The sequence below is a fragment of the Phacochoerus africanus genome, chromosome 5 (assembly GCF_016906955.1).
Source record: "Phacochoerus africanus isolate WHEZ1 chromosome 5, ROS_Pafr_v1, whole genome shotgun sequence".
Lineage (NCBI taxonomy): Eukaryota > Metazoa > Chordata > Mammalia > Artiodactyla > Suidae > Phacochoerus > Phacochoerus africanus.
The window spans coordinates 88,496,426-88,519,081 of NC_062548.1; the positions used below are offsets into that span (position 1 = coordinate 88,496,426).

General features: G+C 34.3%; 1 pseudogene; it reads left to right on the plus strand.

The window, feature by feature from the left end:
• Window positions 1-10,791: 10,791 nt before the first annotated feature.
• LOC125128470 (proteasome maturation protein-like) lies at window positions 10,792-11,569 on the plus strand (annotated as a pseudogene).
• Window positions 11,570-22,656: the final 11,087 nt, after the last annotated feature.

The following is a 22,656-nucleotide window of genomic DNA, read 5'->3' on the forward strand; positions in this document are numbered from 1 at the left end:
TTTTAATATGTATTTTATTCAGAAAACTCCAAGTGAGAAAGTATATCTAAACGTGTTTGGAGAATAAGATGAAGCCCAATGCTAATATGATGTGGAAACACAAATATAGTTATGTTTGCCTATCTCCTTTAGGGAACATTTTACCTCCAAAGATATTTCAGGGACTAAATGCTGGTACTCACAGGGAAGAGAAAGTGCACTGCAAGGGCACCACCAGGCAGTGAAAGAATGTCCCCTGACTGTGGAGACTCAGGGGACTTACAGCCTGTATTAGGGTGCTAATGAGACTACTAGCAGAGTAGTGATTCAAAGTATGGGTTTCCAAAGACTATATTGAACAATCTTAGTGCAGCATTTCAGAAATAGGGAATAAGAATGTATACATAAATTTCAGATTTTGTTTTTAAAGTGTTCTTCTCAGTATATTACTTGAGATGGAAAAGATCTCAGTGGTTCTGTTTCCTTAAGGTATTTTCAATATCCTATCTCAACCCTAGAAGTTTGGAAAGGAAACCAATCACACAACATATTTTTATTTTTTAAATTTGATATTGAAATAATTTTGGACCTGTAGAAAAGTTGGAAACATAATTAAAAGAATACCCATGTGTATATTGTTCACTCAGCTTTTCCTACTTAGTAATGCCTTAGAAACCATTTAAAACTATCAAAAGGAGAAACTAACTTTGATATAATATATCAAATACTTTAGTGATCTTATTTGAATTTCGCCATTTTCCCCACAATTTTGCTTTTTCCGATTCAGAATCCAATTCTGGATCTCACATTCTATTTAGTTATCATGTTCTTTTACTTTCCTTTAATGTATGTAGTATAGTTCCTCATTTTGTCAGACTTTTTTTTTTTTTAATTGTTTTTGTCTTTCATGATCTTGGCACTTTTGAGAAGACTAGGTCAATTATTTGCAGAATACCTCTCAATTTGTGTTTGCACAATATTTTCTCATAATTAGGTTAAGATATTACCATTTTGCCAAGAATGCTGCAGAAATGATATCCCCTTCTCAGTGCATCATTTCAGGAAGGGCATAAGGTCAATATGCCTTATTGTTGATAGTATTAACTTTGCTCACATGACTAAAGTGGATTCAGCCAGTTTTCTCCACTGTTAAGTTTTAATTCTTTTGTAATTAACAAGTCTCTCATGAGGAGATGCTTTAAGACTATCCAAATATCCTGTTTCTCATCATACTTCTATCCACTTATTTTTAGCATCCATGGATAGTTCTTGCCTGCCACAACTAGTATCGTGGTATTTGTGTAATGGTAGATTTCTATTTTTTTTTACCCCTCCTACATTTGTTAATTAGAATTTCCTGTAAACAAGGAGCCATTTTTCTCCTGCATTTATGTAACTATTTATTTATTCATTCATTTATACCAATATGGATTAATGAATATTTATTTCATTCTCCTTTTTATAATCCAATATTATCATTGTTTATTTCTGAATTTGTGCCAGATTTAGGCATTGGCAGTTTCTTAGAGTTGGTATCTGTGTTCTTTCAACATGCCCTCCCCATTTCTTTTTGTGTAGGTCCTTTTTTACTGCCAACTCAAGATGTTTCAGGATCATGTGCCCCAGCTTTGACATCAGCCATTTTCCAGGGAGAACTAGTTTCTTTTATTGGATAGGAGTATTGAGAAGCCAAATCTGGGCTAAACAGCCTTTTTAGAGATTTTATTGTTGAGAGTTCAAGTCAGAGACATGTGGTTCTTGATGTGATTCATCTTCAGAGTAATACTTTCCAGAATGAAAACCTCAGAAACTTCACAGAAACACTAAATGAGTGTGTAAATGTGACTGAAGGTGATAAATTTGTAGTGGCAAATAAAGCTCCAAAAGGTGGCTGCAATTCATTATGGGAACTATTTAACTTCACTTGTAAAGGAAAAAAAAAATCTCTGAACTTCAGATGTATCAGAGGATCGATGGTTAAGACTTAAGACAGGGCACATTCTGACATGAGAATATAATTAATTATAGGTTGCTGTGTTAATGTATGAGATCCTATTAGTTACTACATGTTTAGGGTTCTCATCCTTTGAGTGAGAGAACAGAGAACATGATATTATTATGAATGTTCTAGTACCAAAGGCTTTTATTATCTTAGTTCCTAACACTAAAATGCTAGTTGATGGATGAATTTTCTATTTAACAAATAAAAAATTTTATTCCAGTGTCTAGACTATATTCATGACTCTCTGAAACAATGACCTCATTATTAGTAACAATAGGTATATTTTAAAAATGTGTATAATAATAGACATTAGACATTATTTAGAAATGATAAGTTGGGCAAGAAAAATTTTTGGATGATTGCTTTGATTGCTTTTTTTTTTAAGTTTTGCAAGTATTTTCTGCCTCTGGATTATATATATATATATATATATATATATATATAATTTATAAAAAAGTGAGACACTTTAATGATTTAAAACATATTTCTATAGAAGTACAGTTTACTTAAAATCAAATAAAACAAAAATGATTGTGTGGTTTAGAATTTCAGTGGAAACATTTCCTGAGTTATCTGCACTCCAGTTCAATTCCTACAAATGTTCTCTCATGTAACACTTGAGGTATCTCATCTACTTTAGAAGTATATTTAACATCAGTCTTGTTAGGAACATCATGACATTTTATTATCAGGTGAACTGCTGTAATCACTGCTTGTTTTGTGTGCCAACTGAAAAGCTCCAAAGTCACAACATTGTATCCATTGGTTGAGTGTTCTCTAATGGGCATTCAACATCTAAAATGCCAGGGCTTGGACTCAACACAACTTTCAGCTTTGCCACCTTAGATTCACCTGAATTCAACCACATCACCAAATTATGAAAATATATTGCAGTTCAGTGTTAATTAGCACACAACTCTCTGAGGGAGGTTTTAATTCTGAGCTATGATACATGTGCATTTCTAACAATGAAAAACTAACATACTAACAATGAGCCTTGTCAATCTCTAGCTATCAATCAGGATAATAGGTTCTCTGTCTCTTTTACTTGTTCTTTTTTCTTTTTTGTCTTTTTGGGGCCACACCATCAGCATATGGAGGTTCCCAGGCTACCAGGTTGAATTGGAGCTGCAGCCGCCAGGCTACACCATAGCCACAGAAACGCTAGATCCGAGCCATGTCTGTGACATACCCCCCGGATCCTTAATCCACTGAGTGAAGCCAGGGATTGGACCTGCAGATTAGTTTCCACTGAGCCATGACAGGGAACTCCAATTGGTTATCTTTCTATTACTTTCCTGCTGACTATGAAGGTGGGAAGATGTGAAATTCACACAGAGATTGGAAGGGAAAGTGCACAGAATGTTAAATAAATATAACGTTAAAAATGAATTATTTGTAACATATTCTGCTTAAAAATTACAGAAACACATGAATTATATTTCTTAGAGAATTTCTTGTCAAAATTATCAACTTCATTCTAAAAGTTTTTTTTTTCATATTGTTAAATCTGAGCAGTTCTATCTTTAAGAGTTTAATAGTTTGTGTAAGTATTGTATAACTTGAAACACTATGATTTCCATTTCACATACCAAAATGCAAGAATTGAAACTGGTATCAGACATAAAAAGAGTGTTTCTAATTTCACTATCTGTTTTAATCAACTTTGATCTGAGACAGATAGGGAAATGGGTATGATTCCCATTAATTTTTAGTCCAGCTGGTCATTTGAGTCTATTCCTCCCCTTCCTATCTATTCCTGAAGAGTGGTTTTGTGGATCAGGTATAGTGCAGACATCTGGCCTCTTTTGCTGATTCAGGATTGAATCACAAATGGGGGTATAAACTTAGAAATAACTTAATCCAGTGTTTTAGTCTATGTGCTTGTGGAAGTAGTAAAGTGAACTATTTGCAATGTATTTTTTGAAAAACAAATTAGGCATTTCCATTATATTCATAAAATTATGTCTAGCAATTATAATTATGAGAAATTATAATGCTGTATGAAATAGCTGATTGTTAAGTTTTTTCTTCTTTTGGTCAGAAGTTAAATCAACTCAGATAACAGTGTAAATTCTCTTTGTAATTTTTTGTGACTTTAATTAAAACAAAAAATAAACAGGGAAATGGAGAATGAGCACTTAATAAATGAAATTTTTTTCATAGACAACAATTTTAAACCATGAATGCTTTGGGGGAAATAATGTTAAAAGGCAAGAGTAGTATTCTCATGTGCCTTAAAATAAACAAACATTTAAAACCAACTGTGATGTGACAGGAACCAAAAATTGAATAAAATCCTAACAAGTGAACCTAACTACTTTACAAATGAATTAAATATCCACACTGCATGGAGTGTAGAAGTCAAGATCTAATGTAAATAACTGTGGAAAATATTGTAAGGCAAAGACAAAATAAACTCTGATCAGTAAAGGTGTTTCTCATAGGGGTTTTATTTAGCAGTTCTGAAACTATTCTATGTGTCTGGTAAAAATGACAAATAAGAAAATGCAGTGTAGATAAAACAAGAGCCAGACTTCTCATTTCTCTTCAGAGAAAGAATTTATAAATCAGGAAAAGAGGGAGGCTTTACTGAACCATGTGGTGTTTGATTTGAATTCAAGGTATCTGTGTAAACTCATGGTTACCAATAGATAAACAAATAGAGCAATAAACATGGTGTGTATGTGTATGCAGGCCTGTGTGGGTATTTGTACACAAACGTATTTCCTAGTTTTGCCTGTGAGCTTGGCTTAGAAGCCATGATATCTCACTGTAATTTAGCAAACCTAGGACACAGATCTTGATTTATAAACCCCATTCTACAATAAAAAAAGAACCAGGGCTCCTTGAATAGCTGCTTGATTCCAGAACTGGGGCAGGAGAAAACAAGATGAGTCTGAAACTTCTGGTCCTAGAAAGTAAGTTATACAAAGGAAAAAGAAAACAACTAAAAACACAAGAAACACAAGAGCTACCCTGAAGGAGCCCTAATAGACAAAACTGAAACACGTTTTTCAACAGAATAAATAATGGTAGTATTAGGATATTACTCATAGAACAAAATACATATTAATGGATCCTTACTAATGTAAATAATTAGACTAACTAATAAATGAGGGAAACATGACAAGCCTTCCTTATAGTAGAATTCTAATGAATGCATATAGAAGGAACAAAGGAAATAGAGGTTCATCATAGGCAGTGACTACAATCACAATTGTTACATAAAATAGCCAACTTTCAATTGGCTTGTTTTTTAGTATGATGGATACTAAAATTAGGGAAAGTTAAGGAAACAGTTTGAGGAGGAAAAGATTTATATAGTCTCAAGTTTGTCCCTCAAGATACTTAGCAAACTTCAAAGGGAAAGGTGATAACTTTATAGTGGAGAAACAGGCAGACACCATCTTAACCAAGTGGTCCAGGTAAACATCATGAAGAATAAGACATGTCAACATCATGCATCCCTTATTATGAAGCACAGTGAAGGGTACAATATTATGTTTGTGTTTTTTTTTCTTTTTATAGCCATACCTGCAGCTGTTTTTGGTATTTTTCACAATAATGTACAACCTCTATCTAACCATGAGAAAAACATAAGATAATCCTCAACTTAGGAGCATTCTACAAAATTGCTATTGAATACTTGTCAAAAGCATCATAAATATAGGAATTCCCATTGTGGTCCAGTGGGTTAAGAACCTGACAATATCCATGAGAAGGTTGGTTCTATCCCTAGCCTCACTCAGTGGGTTAAGGATCCAGCATTGCTGAAGTCTGTGGTATAGGTCACAGAAGCGCCTCGGATCCTGAGTTGCTGTGGCTGTGGTGTAGGATGGCTGCTGCAGCTCCAATCTGACACCTCGCCTGGGAACTTCTATATGCCACAGGCACAGCCCTAAAAAGAAGAAAAATAAAGTATCATAAACCTGAAAGGCAAGGAATGCTGAGGATCTGTTATAGATTGTATAATTAGTACAAAGAACAACTGAATATAATGTGGAATCCTGTGTAGAATGCTGGGAAAAAATGACATTAGTGAAAATTGACAGAAGTCAAATAAAGTCTGTGGTTGACTTAATAATAGTGTATCAATATTATTTCCTATTGTCAGCCATTTTACTCTGGTTAGGTAAGATATTTACATTAGAGAAAGCAGCATGAGAGATATAAGGAAATAGTACTATTCCATAACACTTGTGTAATTCTAAAATTATTTTTTAAAGTATTTAAATAAAACCTTAAAAGCAGCTTTGCAGTAAAAATCTTGGAAGCCTAAGTCTTCAAACTCCTTATTTTTGTTCTTTCTTTTTAGGGCTGCACCCATGGCATATGAAAGTTCCCAGGCTAGGGATCTAATTGGAGCTGAACCTGGCGGCTTAGAGAAACACAGGATCTGAGCCATGTCTGCTACCTACACCATGACTCATGGAAACTCCAGATCCTTAACCCATTGAGTGAGGCCGGGGATCAAACCCATGTCCTCATGGACACTACTTGGATTCATTACCACCGAACCATGATGGGAACTCCATCAAACTCCTTATTTTACATATAAGAGGCCCCCAAATATTAAAGGCTATACTCACAGCATGATGTTTGGGGGAAAAGAAGAGGAGATAACACTCTCAGATCTCCACTTCTTTTCCCCCAAGCATCATGCTCTATACAAAAATGGAGCTGTGTTCTTCAGAAGTTGGTAACTGCTGATCAGCCTGTCTAAATTTGAGCTTCCCGGTTTCAGCTCCCTTGGTGTTTATGCAAATGTGAAGATGACAAAATGCTTTATCTCAAGTAATTTTTTTGTCTACATTGAGAAATTGGTAAACAAAACAAAATTTGTAAACAATATAATTTATATTTATCCACATAAAAATTATTCGGCTTTTGAAATATAAATCTCAAGCCCCTTTAACTTGGAAACATACTAGATTCATAAAGTAGTAAGTTACATATCTACTTAAAAAAATAAAGACAGGTTTATATTTGCTTTTTTTTTAATTCTAAAACATTAACTAAGACTTAAAGAACTTTTCTTTGTCTTTAGAAAAGAGGCAAGAACTTTTTGCCATCCAAAATTATCTTAATCCCTTATTTGTTAACTGTCCAGTCTAAAACCTACTCAGTGAATGAACATTATCTTCTGGCCTGATACTGATTTTCTGCAATGTCTTTAATGACAGGTATTATTTTTCAAAGTAGCAATTAACCAATAAATAAATAAATAAATAAATAAAATTGAGTATCAAAAATGTTAAAGGTGGAAGCAAGAAAAAGTTGTCAACTTGAAAATCTCAGAAAGTTGTTTAGCACCAGAACTGCTCTTGAGAATTAGTTGTGTGAACTGAATTAAGCCGGTCAGAGCTGTCTGTTCCCACATATTTCCATTGCTGAATTGCCCATTACCTGTGACCTCAGCTGGCGAGTTTGGGAGATAATTTATATCTATGTTGAGAAGAGGAAAAGCTTATTTGGCAGCCCTGGGTTCTGGGTTGAAGAGTTTGTGCCAGACATGAGTTTTCTTACCTTAAACATGGTAGTTTATATATATCATGTTCTCTATTTCCCTTTTGAAAAATCTTCTTATAGTTTTATCTCTCTACCTCTATTATTATAGAAGATGCTGGTAAAATTCACCAACCAAATCATTGTGCCTGGAAATGCATGACTCTATCACTGTGTTAACTTTCCATCTTTCCTATCATGTATATAATTCATATGTCAAATTTGAAACTAATTTTAAATATTTTTTATGGATTCTTAAGTTCAGTGAACAAGGAATGAGGTTTCATGGCAAAAGTCTTTTACCAAAAAATACACCTTGTTTCAGAGATAATGTATCCTCCATTTTATGTGCTTTATAATTTATAAAACATTTTATACATATCACTGGAGCTTCTAAATATCCCCAATTTTTATTAGGATGATTTTATGGAAGTTGAATCTGAAGACTAGTGAATGGATGCCTAGGATCATGCATTAGTGAGAGCTGGAAGCTCATCCAGCTATTACACTTTACATTTCATCAGATTGTCTTATGGACACACCAGTTATCAGAAATTATTTGAAAGACAGAAAGTTCTGAAATCACATATTCACTCTTAGATATTTTTTCAATATCAGTGTTTAATAATAAGTAGAGGAAAGAAAAAAGGGAGACAAATATGATAACATTTTATTTTGTTTTAGCCTATGCAAATTGTGCTTCCTCTGAGTATTTCTCTATATTATTGCCTCACTGTATTCATACAGAATTAGTAGTGGTAGGTCGAGAAATTCTTTTTAGGAATACTTCTCTTAACTCTGAGTTATAAAAAGAGAATGGCTATGAATGAGCACACTTGAAAGTGAACAGTGCATTATATGAGATTTGAAATACATCAAACCTAAGGTGACTTACTTCTGAGCCTGTTCATAAAAGGGCCTGGGAAAGCTGAATGAGTCTTGTATATGATCAAAATTGAATCTGAAGAAAAGCTGTCTAAAATTCTCATTGACTGCCAAGTTTCTAAGGTTAGAAAGAAGTGAAAACTGTGATTGTGCAGAGAGTTTCATCCTGAAATCCTAGAAAATGACAATTCTTGGGGGGGGGGTGGCAAGAGAGCAAGATGGGTATAGCGAACAAAGAAAATCAAAGTGAAATGTCTTAGAGATTAAAAAATATTATTTTAGGTAAAATAACCCGTTTTCTGTGGGTGCAGCCTTAAAAAGACAAAAAGACCAAAAAAAAAAAAAAAGGCACCAGTTAACTCTTTACTCGGGGACTCAGCATTAATAAAGCTAATTAGTCAAATTATCTACACAGTGGGAATATGAGTTTATTAGAAATGATGTAATGATGTTTTTAAAATTAGGGAAAAGTTTGGTAAAGGAACTATTACATTGCTCTGGCAAATCTTTTATTTTTCAGTGAAAAAAGTTACCAAAGTTCTTACTAATAAAACTAGATCATCTCTATAGAGTATATTTACTCTTAGATGAAAAAAAGGAATAGGGGCAATTACTTTTCACCATATATGATCTAGTTAGGTTTGAAATGTATGCCTTAGAGTTCCCTTTGTGGCTCAGGGGTTAATGAACCTGACTAGGATGCATGAGGTGCCGGTTTGATCCCTAGCCTCACTCGTGGGTTAAGGATCTAGCATTGCCGTGAGCTGTGGTGTAGGTTGCACATGCTGCTCAGATCCCACTTTGCTGTGGCTGTAGTGTAGGCTGGCAGTTGTAGCTCAGATTCAACTCCTAGCCTGGGAACTTCCATATGCCGCAGGTGTGGCCCTAAAAATCAAATAGAAATGTGTACCTTGAATATGCACTGACTCATCAAAACGTGATTTTTTTAATTAAGCAAGTTTATTGTAAATATAGATCTTATATAGACATTTTTGGAATCTATAAAATAATGAATAGAAATAACTATTTCTATGATTCTCCTTATAGAAGTAGCATAAAGGAATAAATGGTCTCCTATCTCCAGAATTTGTGTTTCACTTATGTCCCATCTGAAAGCCTCTCATCAATTTGATACAAATTGGTATTTGAAAGCATTTGTAAAATCCTTATTTTTTCACTTTAAATTATCCTTAATAATTCTGAAAGGCAAATACTTTTACTATTCCATTTTACAGAGGTAAACTGGACTACACAGACAATAATTTGTTCAAAATCACACAGTAAAAAAAAAAAGGATGGAATTCAAATTTTTAAAATAAATTTTTAAAGATATACTTTGTTTTTTAAAACAATTTTACACATTCACAGCAAAACTGAGCCGAAAAGTATGGAGATTTCTCATATGCCTTGTCCCCGCATGAACATAGCTTCCCCCATTATCAACACTCCTCACCAGAATGGTACATTTGTTATAACTGATCACCCCACATCAATATATCAAATTACTCGATGTCCATAGTTTACATCAGATTCACTCTCGGTGCTGTACCTTCTATGGATTTTGGCAGATGTATCATGAAATATATATGGTGTCATACAGAGTATGTGCACTGCCCTAAAAATCCTTTGAGCTTCATGTCTCCATTCCCTCTAAGACCTGACAACTACTGAAAATATCCATAGTTTCATCTTTTCTTGACTATCATACAGTTCAAATTATATAATATGTAATTTTCTGACTGGCTTCTTTCACTTAGTAATATGCATTTGTTTTCTTCATGTCCTTTAATGGCTTGATAATTATTTCTAAACAGCTAAATAATATTCCACTATCTGAATATACCATAGTTTATTTGTCCATTTTCTACTGGTGGGCATCTTGGTCACTTCCAAGTTTTGGCATTTATGAATAAAGCTGCAGTAAATGTCCATATGCATGTTTTTGTGTGGTTATACATATTTAACTCTCTTGGGGAAGTGCATCTCAACTCCTTGATAGGAGTACATTTGAACAGTTGTATGGTAAGAGTATGTTTAATTTTATAAGAAGCCACCAAACTGTCTTCCAAAGTGACTGCACCTTTTTGCATTCCTACCAGAAATGAATGAGAATTCCTGATGTTCCATACTTCATTAATATCTTGTATTGTCAGTTCTAGATTTTAGCTACTCTCATAGGTGTGTAGTGGTATCACATTGTTTTAATTTGCATTTCCCTAATAATCTATGACCTGAAGCATCTTTTTGTATGTTGATTTGCTATCTCTAACTTAAAATATTTTTGAGCACAAATCTGTGTATATTAAACAAACAAACACACACATGCCAGCAGATGTGGGGAATTAACTCCCAAAATTAGAAGTGAGGGGCTGGCTGACATCAGAGCACTGAGAGGTTGTGTGCAGAGTATGCTGAAAATGGGTGCCAGAGGACTTGTGTCTCAGCTAAAGGATAGTATTTCAATTATTGAACTTTCAGCAAGTTGCCCTTTTGAAAGTAATGACCCTCTTTGGAAGGATTTTTCTTACATGAAAAATTAACTTTTTCCCAGTCATCCTCTTGAATTTTTAGAAAAAAATGTTAGCTTGTTTTGTTCTAAACAATATCCCTCCAATTCATACATTAAGCCCAAACACATAAGATAATTTTATTTAGAGATAGGGCCTTTAAGAAGGTAATTAAGATTAAATGAAATCATAAGGGCCCTACTCCAATGACTGATGTCCTTATAAGTAGAGGAAGAAATACTGGAGATTTGTACAAAGGCCATGTGAAGACACAGCTAGAAGTCAGCTGTCCGTGAGTCAGGACAGAGACCTTAGGAGAAACCCTGCCAGCATCTTCATTTCAGACTTCCAACCTTCAGAATGTGGGAAAAATCAGTGTCTATTGTTTAGGCCACCCACCCAGTTGGTGCTATTTTTTATGGTAGCCCCAGCTGACTAATATACCAAAATAAAATGAATTTATCCACGTTAAGAGACATCCAGGATCTATTTGCTCCACTAAAATCACAAATGCAATTCAAGACAGTGCAGCATGTTCAGCATCTTCCATTTTTCCTAGCACAAATATTCACTGGACATGTTGAAGGGTAATGATAAAGCTATTGGTTTTTAAGATGTTTTTAATGGTGCATCACAAAATGAAGTAATGAAAACAACTCACTTGATGGTGGAACATATATTTGGCTGATTATAATACAGTTTTGCTGTTAATGAAAGTAGAGGAACTGCATCTTGTCTATAGTTGTCCATGACCACTACTTGTTGTATACATTATTAACACTACCAACACATGAGAAGTTTTGCCCAAAATGTATATTCTGCTGCTGTGAATATATCTCTACCAACAAAATATACAGTAAAAGTATGAAGCCTCAAATATGATGTTTTGTCTGATTTTAAATGAATTAAACACTTAGCAAATGATCTGACAACTAAAGAAACATAATTGTGTTTTCTTATCTCAAAAACTTTACTTTCATATTTTCTATCATGCTTCTTTGCATATTTATTTTAAATTATTTATTGTAGAAAAATCTAACCATATATATAAGTACAAGAGCATAATATCTCACTATTAGTCATCTCAACATTTATCAACACCTACTTCCTCTTATCATTTATGAGAAGATTGATTATTTCATTTTCAAATATTTCAGTGTATTTCTCTAAAAGTTAATGGTCTTCTTTTAAAAGATATCCAGGATATTGTTATTATTCAAAAATTTAACAATAAATTCTTAATTTTAGAGAAGATCCAATCATGGTTATAATTTTTCCATCTGTCTCACAAATGTCACTATTATTTTCACAATTTTTTAAAAAAGTCAGGACCAACTAAGTTCTAAACATTGCAATTAGTTATGTCTCTTAATTCCTTTTTAGTGTAAAGTGTTTTTTGCCAGAGCAAGTGGCTTATTGCCCACTGCTATATGGAAAGACTGAATACTGAGGCAACAGTGTTTTCCAGAAAGAAAAGATTTTATTGCCGGATAGTCTAGCAAAGAAAGAGAAGGCGGAGCTCAGATTTGTCCCCTGGATAAGCTGTTGAGGGGGGTGTTTATCATAGAAACATGGAGAAAAATGGGGAGGGGACCTAGAAGTTATAGGTGGAAAGCAAATTTTAAGTTTCAAGAGTTCTCTGTGCAGGCATGACTGTTCTTCATAACTCACCAGGGGTTGCATGAAATTTCAGCACGATTCATTAAGTAATGTGTAGTAAGTTTTCATCTTTTGAAGTTTAAAGTCTGCTATGTCATTCTATTCCCTCAATGATGCTTAGTCGGGAGCTGTCAGTAAGTTGTTTCCTTATCTGTGGTTTCTCTTGGTACTCTGCAAAACGATAATCTTGTTCTGTCATTTTCTATCTTATGGGCCTTGTAACTTAGAGGTCATGGTTTCTGCTTCTCTCCAGCTTTCTCCTTTTTAAATATTACTTGCAACTATTTGTTGAATCAGAAACAAGATTCTTTGTCCAGCAATTTACTATAGTTTAGCTTTTGCTGACTGCATCCCTCATATGTCCTTTAACGGTTATTTTCCCTCTGCTGGAGAGGAGTTATCAAGAGGAAATGACCAGCAGTTGACCTGGTCAATCAGAGGCTTCTCACCCCCTCCTCTGTCTTTGGAATATATGTTTTACCCACTGTTCCACAGCTGGAGCTGTTTTTAAGGATGGGCCTTGAGAGAGTAATGTGCTGTTGAGACCATCTGGATAGTGTACATGACAGAACCCAGTTAAAGCTTCTCTATAAACTTTAAAGATTCTGTGGGTGGGTGCAGATCTACTCATCTTGCATCTGCCCATGAGAAACCCGGTAATTAAGTGTCCTTGCTTATTAACCTGCCACCTAGCAATCTGGATTTTTTCTTGCCTTTCATGTATAGATTGTTTCAGGTTTCACCCAGTAAATTCCCAAGTTTGCAAGCCAACATTCTTTTATATTTTTCTATCTATTAGAACTGGAGGCCTGATGTGATTCATACGTATTAATTTCTCTTTTTTTAGAAATGCTTTTTCATAGGTAGTGTTGTGTTTATCTAAAATGAGGTACAAAAAGTCATTCTTATTTTATGTTAACAGTAAATATAGGTCAAGATCTATATTAATCAATTTTAAATGATAATATAATTCTCTAACTTTATTATCTGAAGTTCTCTTTTAAAAATGAACTCATCTGCTATGTGATTATCCAGAAAAACCATTATGGTAGAAAACAGTAGGGTACATATTTAATTTTTTACATTTATTTCACAACAAAATGAGTCCATTTACCAGCAAATTCAAGTGAGCAGATTAGATTTTTAGTATCATGATGAACTGATATATTTATATGTATTTTAGTTATTTAAGTTATCTTATTTTTGATGTTCAAATTTTCCTGTCCTCATCAAGTGTGAGGAAGTTCAATTACTACTGAGTCCTTTGGCATGACCCTAGCCATGAATTTGAGATCAAAGTCTGGACACTGGAAATATTCTTTGCTAGCAAGCTGTCATTGTTTTGAGAATTTTCCAATAGACATAGATAAGAAAAGTACTTTTTAAATTTTACATTTAGTGATTGTACTTCAGTTCAACTGTGTTTTATAGTTACTAAAATGTTATACAATTAAAATCAAGTTTATCAACCTATATATATATATATATATATATATATATATATATATATTTATTAACCTCAACCTAATGCCTTGATACCTCAGACAGCCAACTAAAAATAGACTTTCCCTATTTGTTCTGTTTTATATTCTTTTCCTCTGCCTTTATTTTCCCTCTATCCCCTGTTTTCTCTTGTTAAGGGAGGAAAGTTAGAAAATTTATTACAGCAGTGTAGCTGAGAAATGATGGACTAGAGTGGCAGCAGGTATTCAAAAGTAGTCAGTATAGAATATATTTGAAAGGTAGAACCAGAAGCATTTGATGATGGATAGATTGTATGTGTAGAATGAAGAAATGATAGAAAAAAAGTGTAACTATACAGTTTTTAGCATAAGCAACAGGGTGAATGGAGGTGCCTTTTCTGAGAAGGAAAGAGTGGGGGAGAAATATATTTGCAGGGAAGAGAGATTAAGAATTATTTAGACTTTTCAAGTTTCATATGTCCACTATGAATATCACATACAATTGGATAGAGTTCTCAATCAGAATATAAGTTCCAAGAAGACAGCTATTTTTGTCTGTTTCATTCACTACTGTATCTTTAGCTTAAATCAAAAAGCAGCACATAATAGATGTTCAATAAATATTCATTGAGTGCATAAGCAAAGAAAAAAGGAAATATGAAAAAAATATATATATACTGACACCTCTACGGTCCATGTAATTTTAACCTTCTGTTTAATTACAGTTTCAGTTGAGAACAAGCATAATACAGGGGCTCTTTAATTTCTAAGAGAAGAAGTAAACAGCAGACAGATGAACCTTATTCGTCATATCAACTACCTAGATCTGAGTCTTTTTTTATCTTTATACCTGGTAGTTTGTCTCTCAATATTTTTGACTTCCCAAGGTCAAATTTGTAAGACAAAAACTACTGAAGGCATTGGGTTCTCACTTTGGCCTCAACTATACCTAAATATCAGTCCCTAGGTGTTTCGTAGTGACTAGAGCATAGTAGCACAAAATAATTTTTTACCTACTCAGCTATCTTTGGCCTTGCTCTGTTCAGATAAGGTGATTTTCTGTGTATTGTACCCTATTTTAAGGATTTCATTAAGCTACTTAGTATGCAAATAATTTCTGGAGGTGACTACAAAGATGATATATTTTTTGTCTGTTAACTTTGGTCTTATTTTGGCCTCAGAAATTTAGAGAGAAGTACTTTATTGTCTCTACTATCTTGTCAAAGCAAATGTTGGAAAAAAATGAGATTGACATTGATTCTAGATCACTGATTATATCATCACCTAAGAGTAGATTAGCCCTTGCAGACTTGGCAGTGAAGACCAAGCCATTATTTTTAACTTGCAACATGGGTGGTCAGAAGTGGTGACACTCAGTTATGTGTGAACAGGCGTTTTCATTTAGGAGGAGAATATGAATTATGTGTTTTTATTCAACACATGGTTTCTAGGTGCTTTACTACACTATGAGTGTGAGATCCTAGGTTTCATTTGATATTACTTTGAACTGTTATCAATAGAAGCTGCTGTATTACTGACTGATTTACAACTAGCTTTATCAAATTTGTACAAGATCCTGCAGAATTTTGTCCAGGTACTTCTGAATGTAAATTCTGCAGTCATGAATGAAGTGCTAAAACAATATTATTACACTACAATTATATACATTATTTAAGGGCATGCTATAGTCAATACATTTTGAACTGAATTATAGTAAAGATTTAAAAAAATTGTCTTCTGTTTAAATTCTATTCTCAAACTTGCAAGTTAATCCAATAGTAATGAATTCTCTCTAAGGAGGTTTATATACCTGGTAACTAAGAACTTCAGGGATCTTGATTTATACTATACTATTTTCAGAGTGAATTGTATTAATATTCAAGGTTATAGATGCATTTTTTGGCCCTGTAAACATCTTGGTAACTTCACATTTTGTGTGTTATCTTTATACATATATCTCAAAGTATAATGTAAAATTACTTGTTAACTATAAACCAAATAGTCTATCCTTCTGCAGGTAATTTTATAAGCTTTTGCAGACCTGAGGTTGAATACCTCACAGAAGGCTTGAATTCCTAAGATCATTATAGTTCATCCTAAAATTAATTTAATGATATGTTTATTAATTATAGCCTTTTATTTTATTTTATTTTTTCATGTGAGTTCAGACTCTTTTACATGTAGAAAAGTACAGCTTTAGCTAAATGCATTAACATTTGACAAGAATGACCATGGAGTGGGAAGAAAATAAACATGAATATTGAGACTTGGAGGAATTTGCCAAATCAACTGGGAGTTAGAAGAGGAATAGTGAAAAAGAGGAAATAACATGAGGAGACATAAGAAGGCAAATCTGGTGATTAGGGTGATCCTTGAAGGTGAAGACAAGAATCCTCTCTACTGTGGTTCTCAGTAGAACATGGATTCTAGTTTTTATAGTGTAGAACATTTGTGGATTTTTTTTCTAGTAATGAAGGTCAGCCTATGTATATTCATAGAAATTGGGATAATACAAACATAAATTTGCATGTTTGTTCTATCTTCTTCCCCATCATATTGTTACAGAGAACTAAATAGAATATGTGTAACATCCCATTTTATTTATTTTATTTGCCCTCAGAATAATTCCTAATGAAGAGTAAAATGACTAAATATACCTACGTTTTTCTTGAAAAATATAAATAGAATTATATATAAGTATTTGTATTTGTAGTTTGCAAATGCATTATTTTCTAAATTCTTATAATCCTACAATGTGCTATGTGCTTTTGTATGTTTTATTATTTGGTGGGGAATGGGTGGGGGTGGTGGATTTTAGCCCCTAAGCCAAAGAAACAAAAACAAAATTACAGTTTGGGATGAAGTTATAAATTTGCTATGATCATATGGTCTCAATATGAAGAAGCATAAATTATTCTTTTTCAAATATTTAAGTTTATTAAGTTTATGAAATACAAAAAAGGATATATAACACCCATGAACCAATATGGGGGAGTTGGGTATAATCAGTAGTTGACTCTTTGGTGAGAGCTAACCTCACTGTTTTTTTTTTTTTTGTCTTTTTGCTATTTCTTGGGCCGCTCCCTAGGCATATGGAGGTTCCCAGGCTAGGGGTTGAATTGGAGCTGTAGCCACCGGCCTACGCCAGACCCACAGCAACGAGAGATCCGAGCCGCGTCTGCGACCTACACCACAGCTCACGGCAATGCCGGACCTTTAACCCACTGAGCAAGGGCAGGGACCGAACCCGCCACCTCATGGTTCCTAGTTGGATTCATTAACTACTGCGCCACGATGGGAACTCCTAACTTCACTGTTTTTTAAAATTTAAGTAAAAATTGGCATTTTACATAGAAGAATTTATGAAACATTTTTGATAATTCTCACCACATCTTCTTTAGGAGATAGAATTGACAAGGATAAAAGATAAAAAGGAAAATAAAAAATCTAAGTAAATCAAGTAACAAATTTAAAAATGGTTTTGGATATGGTTATTGATATTTTCCTATCACGAACAATGAGCTGGAGATTATATTAAAAAAAAAACCTTTGAAATTATTTTATTGTTTTGGTATTCTCTTAGAAATAAGTAGAATGATTAAAAATATATATTTCTATTGAAAAATTATAGGGTTATATAATTATGTACCAATACACTTAAGGTGACCTTTCACTATTGGGATGAACTATTCTCTGATATATATAAGAATAAGTAATTTAACCTTTCAGAATAATGTGTAGCTTTCTAAATCCTTCAAGACTTATGAGTTTCTGTACCCTGACACAGCCATAGCTAATAACTGTAATAGATTACCTTCCAGTGAAGAATGTATTTAAAAGCCAAATAGCCACAAAAGAGCTTAGAATACATTAGGAGAATGAGAATTTTTACAGTGCAATCTCACACATGTAATCTAAATGTTGCTCATTAGTTCTAATCCTGTAACAAAAACTGGAACTGAATAAGCCAGATTATGAAATTAATTCTATCTTAATTACAGTGCCAGACGGAAGGAATTCTCAATTTTGGGAAGTAATATATATCCCGATGCAGTACTAGGGTGAAGGAAGAACTTTGGGGGAAAAATAGAATATAACATTTGAAATGTTTGGCTGATTTAAAATATAGTCATTCCATTAGACATCTATAAATCAAGACAGTCTTTCAGTAAAACAGTAAATCACTTTTCCACTGAATGGGAAGAAAATAAACATGAATATTGAGACTTGGAGGAATTTGCCAAATCAACTGGGAGTTAGAAGAGGAATAGTGAAAAAGAGGAAATAACATGAGGAGACATAAGAAGGCAAATCTGATGATTAGTGATCCTTGAAGGTGAAGACAAGAATCCTCTCTACTGTGGTTCTCAGTAGAACATGGATTCTAGTTTTTATAGTGTAGAACATTTGTGGATTTTTTTTGTAGTAATGAAGGTCAGCCTATGTATATTCATAGAAATTGGGATAATACAAACATAAATTTGCATGTTTGTTCTATCTTCTTCCCCATCATATTACAAACAGAGCAGTAGGGAAATTAACTCAGACTTACTAGAGGGTCTCTGTGCTTCAAATGGAATTAGAGTTACTAATACCCCAGGGAGGCAGCCCTCAGAGCAACTTTCATCTTGTTCCAGTTTTCAGTATGGTTCTATAGAAGAGAAACATCTTGAGGAAGGGCATATAATGCTGTGGGTGGTTACTTGGGAAAGGATGTCACCTCTCTCTTTATTGGGAGTAAGAATGCTAAGGGATTAAAATGTATAACTTGCATATTATCCCCCGCCTCCTTTGACAGCCTTCCCCAAACAGCACACACTAAAATTTTAGAAATTTTTTTCTGAACTCGATTTCTCATATCAGCAAAAATTAACTTGTTTACAATAAACTCAGAGGAAAGAGTGTGGCCACTCAAATTCTTCTAAATTCTTCCACTCAAATTTTCTAGAAAATGGTAAATAAATTATGGTAATGATAATGAAAATTATAAACCAGGTTACATCCTTAGCATTTTGCATATTCTAACTTGTTAAATCCTCTTGATAACTTTCAATAGAAGAGGAAACTATGGCATCATGTAATTAATAATTAATAATTGGCCTAAAACCACAAAGCAACAAATCCAGAAATTCAAATCCAATAGGCCTTTACCATGTCCACAGTACTTAATCACTGTTCTACACTGTCATCTGAGAACCTCCCTCATTCTTCACCCCATTCTACTTCAGAAATTCTAAAGTGAACTCCTTAGCCCTTTCTCAGACTTAGCATTCCGTGTATCTTCATTGCAGTGGAATATAGAAATGTATCCATAATTTTAAGATGACTCCCACTGAAGATCATATCAGCTCAATTGTATGTCTTTGAAAACTACTCTCATGAAATGGACAGAAAATATTTTAGAAACATTTTCAGGTCATATCCTCCTATATATATATTTTTTTTTTTTCCCACTGTACAGCAAGGGGGTCAGGTTATCCTTACTTGTATACATTACAATTACATTTTTCCCCCAGCCTTTCTTCTGTTGCAACATGAGTATCTAGACAAAGTTCTCAATGCTATTCAGCAGGATCTCCTTGTAAATCTATTCTAAGTTGTGTCTGATAAGCCCAAGCTCCGGATCCCTCCCACTCCCTCCCCCTCCCATCAGGCAGCCACAAGTCTCTTCTCCAAGTCCATGATTTTCTTTTCTGAGGAGATGTTCATTTGTGCTGGATATTAGATTCCAGTTATAAGTGATATCATATGGTATTTGTCTTTGTCTTTCTGGCTCATTTCACTCAGTATGAGATTCTCTAGCTCCATCCATGTTGCTGCAAACTGCATTATGTCATTCTTTTTGATGGCTGAGTAGTATTCCATTGTGTATATATACCACCTCTTCCGAATCCAATCCTCTGTCGATGGACATTTGGGTTGTTTCCATGTCTTGGCTATTGGGAATAGTGATGCAATGAACATGTGGGTGCACGTGTCTCTTTTAAGGAGAGTTTTGTCCGGATACATGCCCAGGAGTGGGATTGCGGGGTCATATGGAAGTTCTATGTATAGATTTCTAAGGTATTTCCAAACTGTTCTCCATAGTGGCTGTACCAGTTGACATTCCCACCAACAGTGCAGGAGGGTTCCCTTTTCTCCACAGCCCCTCCAGCACTTGTTATTTGTGGATTTATGAATGATGGCCATTCTGACTGGTGTGAGGTGATATCTCATGGTAGTTTTGACTCGAATTTCTCTTATAATCAGCGATGTTGAGAATTTTTTCATGTGTTTGTTGGCCATCTGTATATCTTCTTTGGAGAAATGTCTATTCAGGTCTTTTGCCCATTTTTCCATTGATTGATTGGCTTTTTTGCTGTTGGGTTGTATAAGTTGTTTATATATTCTAGAGATTAAGCCCTTGTCGGTTGCATCATTTGAAACTATTTTCTCCCATTCTGTAAGTTGTCTTTTTGTTTTCTTTTGTGTTTCCTTTGCTGTGCAAAAGCTTTTCAGTTTGATGAGGTCCCATGGGTTTATTTTTGCTCTAATTTCTATTGCTTTGGGAGACTGACCTGAGAAAATATTCATGATGTTGATGTCAGAGAGTGTTTTGCCTATGTTTTCTTCTAGGAGTTTGATGGTGTCCTGTCGTATATTTAAGTCTTTCAGCCATTTTGAGTTTATTTTGGTGCATGGTGTGAGGGTGTGTTCTAGTTTCATTGCTTTGCATGCAGCTGTCCAGGTTTCCCAGCAATGCTTGCTGAATAGACTTTCTTTTTCCCATTGTATGTTCTTGCCTCCCTTGTCAAAGATTAATTGACCATAGGTGTCAGGGTTTATTTCCGGGTTCTCTATTCTGTTCCATTGGTCTGTCTGTCTGTTTTGATACTAGTACCACGCTGTCTTGATGACTGTGGCTTTGTAGTATTTCTTGAAGTCTGGGAGAGTTCTGCCTCCTGCTTGGTTTTTGTTTCTCAGGATTGCTTTGGCGATTCTGGGTCTCTTGTGGTTCGATATAAATGTTTGGATTGTTTGTTATAGTTCTGTGAAAAACGTCATGGGTAATTTGATAGGGATTGCATTGACTCTGTAGATTGCTTTGGGTAGGATGGCCATTTTTACAATATTGATTTTCCCAATCCAGGAACACGGAATATCTTTCCATTTCTTTACATCTTCTTTGATTTCTTTGATTAAAGTTTTTTAGTTCTTGGCATAGTTTACCTCCTTGGTCAGGTGTATTCCGAGGTATTTGATTTTGTGAGGTGCAATTTTAAAAGGTATCGTATTTTTGTATTCCTTTTCTAATATTTCCTTGCTGGTATACAGAAATGCAACTGACTTCTGAATGTTAATCTTATATCCTGCTACTTTGCTGAATTGATTCATCAGTTCAAGGAGTTTTGGGGTTGAGTCCTTAGGGTTTTCTATGTGTAGTATCATGTCATCTGCATACAGTGACAGTTTTATCTCTTCTCTTCCTATGTGGATGCCTTTTATTTCTTTGGTTTGTCTAATTGCTGTGGCTAGGACTTCCAAAACGATGTTGAAGAGCAGTGGTGAGAGTGGGCATCCCTGTCTTGTTCCAGATTTGAGTGAGAAGGCTTTCCGTTTTTCCCCATTGAGGATTATATTTGCTGTGGGTTTCTCATAAATGGCTTTGATTATATTCAGGAATGTTCCCTCTATATCCACTTTGGCGAGGGTCTTGATCATGAATGGATGTTGGACTTTGTCAAATGCTTTTTCTGCATCTATTGAGATGATCATATGATTTTTGACTTTTTTTTGTTAATGTGGTGTATGATGCTGATTGATTTGCATATGTTGAACCATCCTTGTGAACCTGGGATGAACCCAACCTGGTCATGGTGTATAATTTTTTGGATATGTTGTTGGATTCGGTTGGCTAAGATTTTGTTGAGAATTTTTGCATCTATATTCATCAATGATATTGGGCGATAGTTTTCTTTTTTGGTGGTATCTCTGTCTGGTTTTGGAGTGAGGGTGATGGTGGCATCATAGAATGTCTTTGGGAGTATTCCTTCTTCTTCAAACTTTTGAAAGAGTTTCAGGAGGATGGGCACCAATTCCTCTTTATATGTTTGATAGAATTCACCTGTGAAGCCATCTGGTCCTGGACTTTTATTTGTAGGGAGTGATTTTATGACCTCTTCCATTTCATTTCTAGTGATGGGTCTGTTCAGTTGGTCTGTTTCTACTTGATTCAGTTTTGGCAGGCTATAAGATTCTAGAAAATTGTCCATTTCTTCCAGATTGTCAAACTTGTTGCCGTATAGTTGTTCATAGTATTCTCTTATGGTTTTTTGTATTTCTGCTGTATCCGTTGTGATTTCTCCTTTTTCATTTCTAATTTTGTTTATTTGGGTTCTTTCTCTCCTCTTTTTAGTGAGTCTGGCCAGGGGTTTGTCAATTTTGTTCACCTTTTCAAAGAACCAGCTCTTGGTTTTATTAATTTTCTCTATTGTTTTTTGAGTCTCTATTTTATTGATTTCTTCTTTGATCTTTATAATTTCCTTCCTTCTGCTGACTTTAGGCCTTTTTTGTTCTTCTTTTTCTAATTCGTTTAGGTGGAGGGTTAAGTTGTCCGTTTGGGATCTTTCTTCTTTTTTGAGAAAGGCCTGTATTGCTATAAATTTCCCTCTGA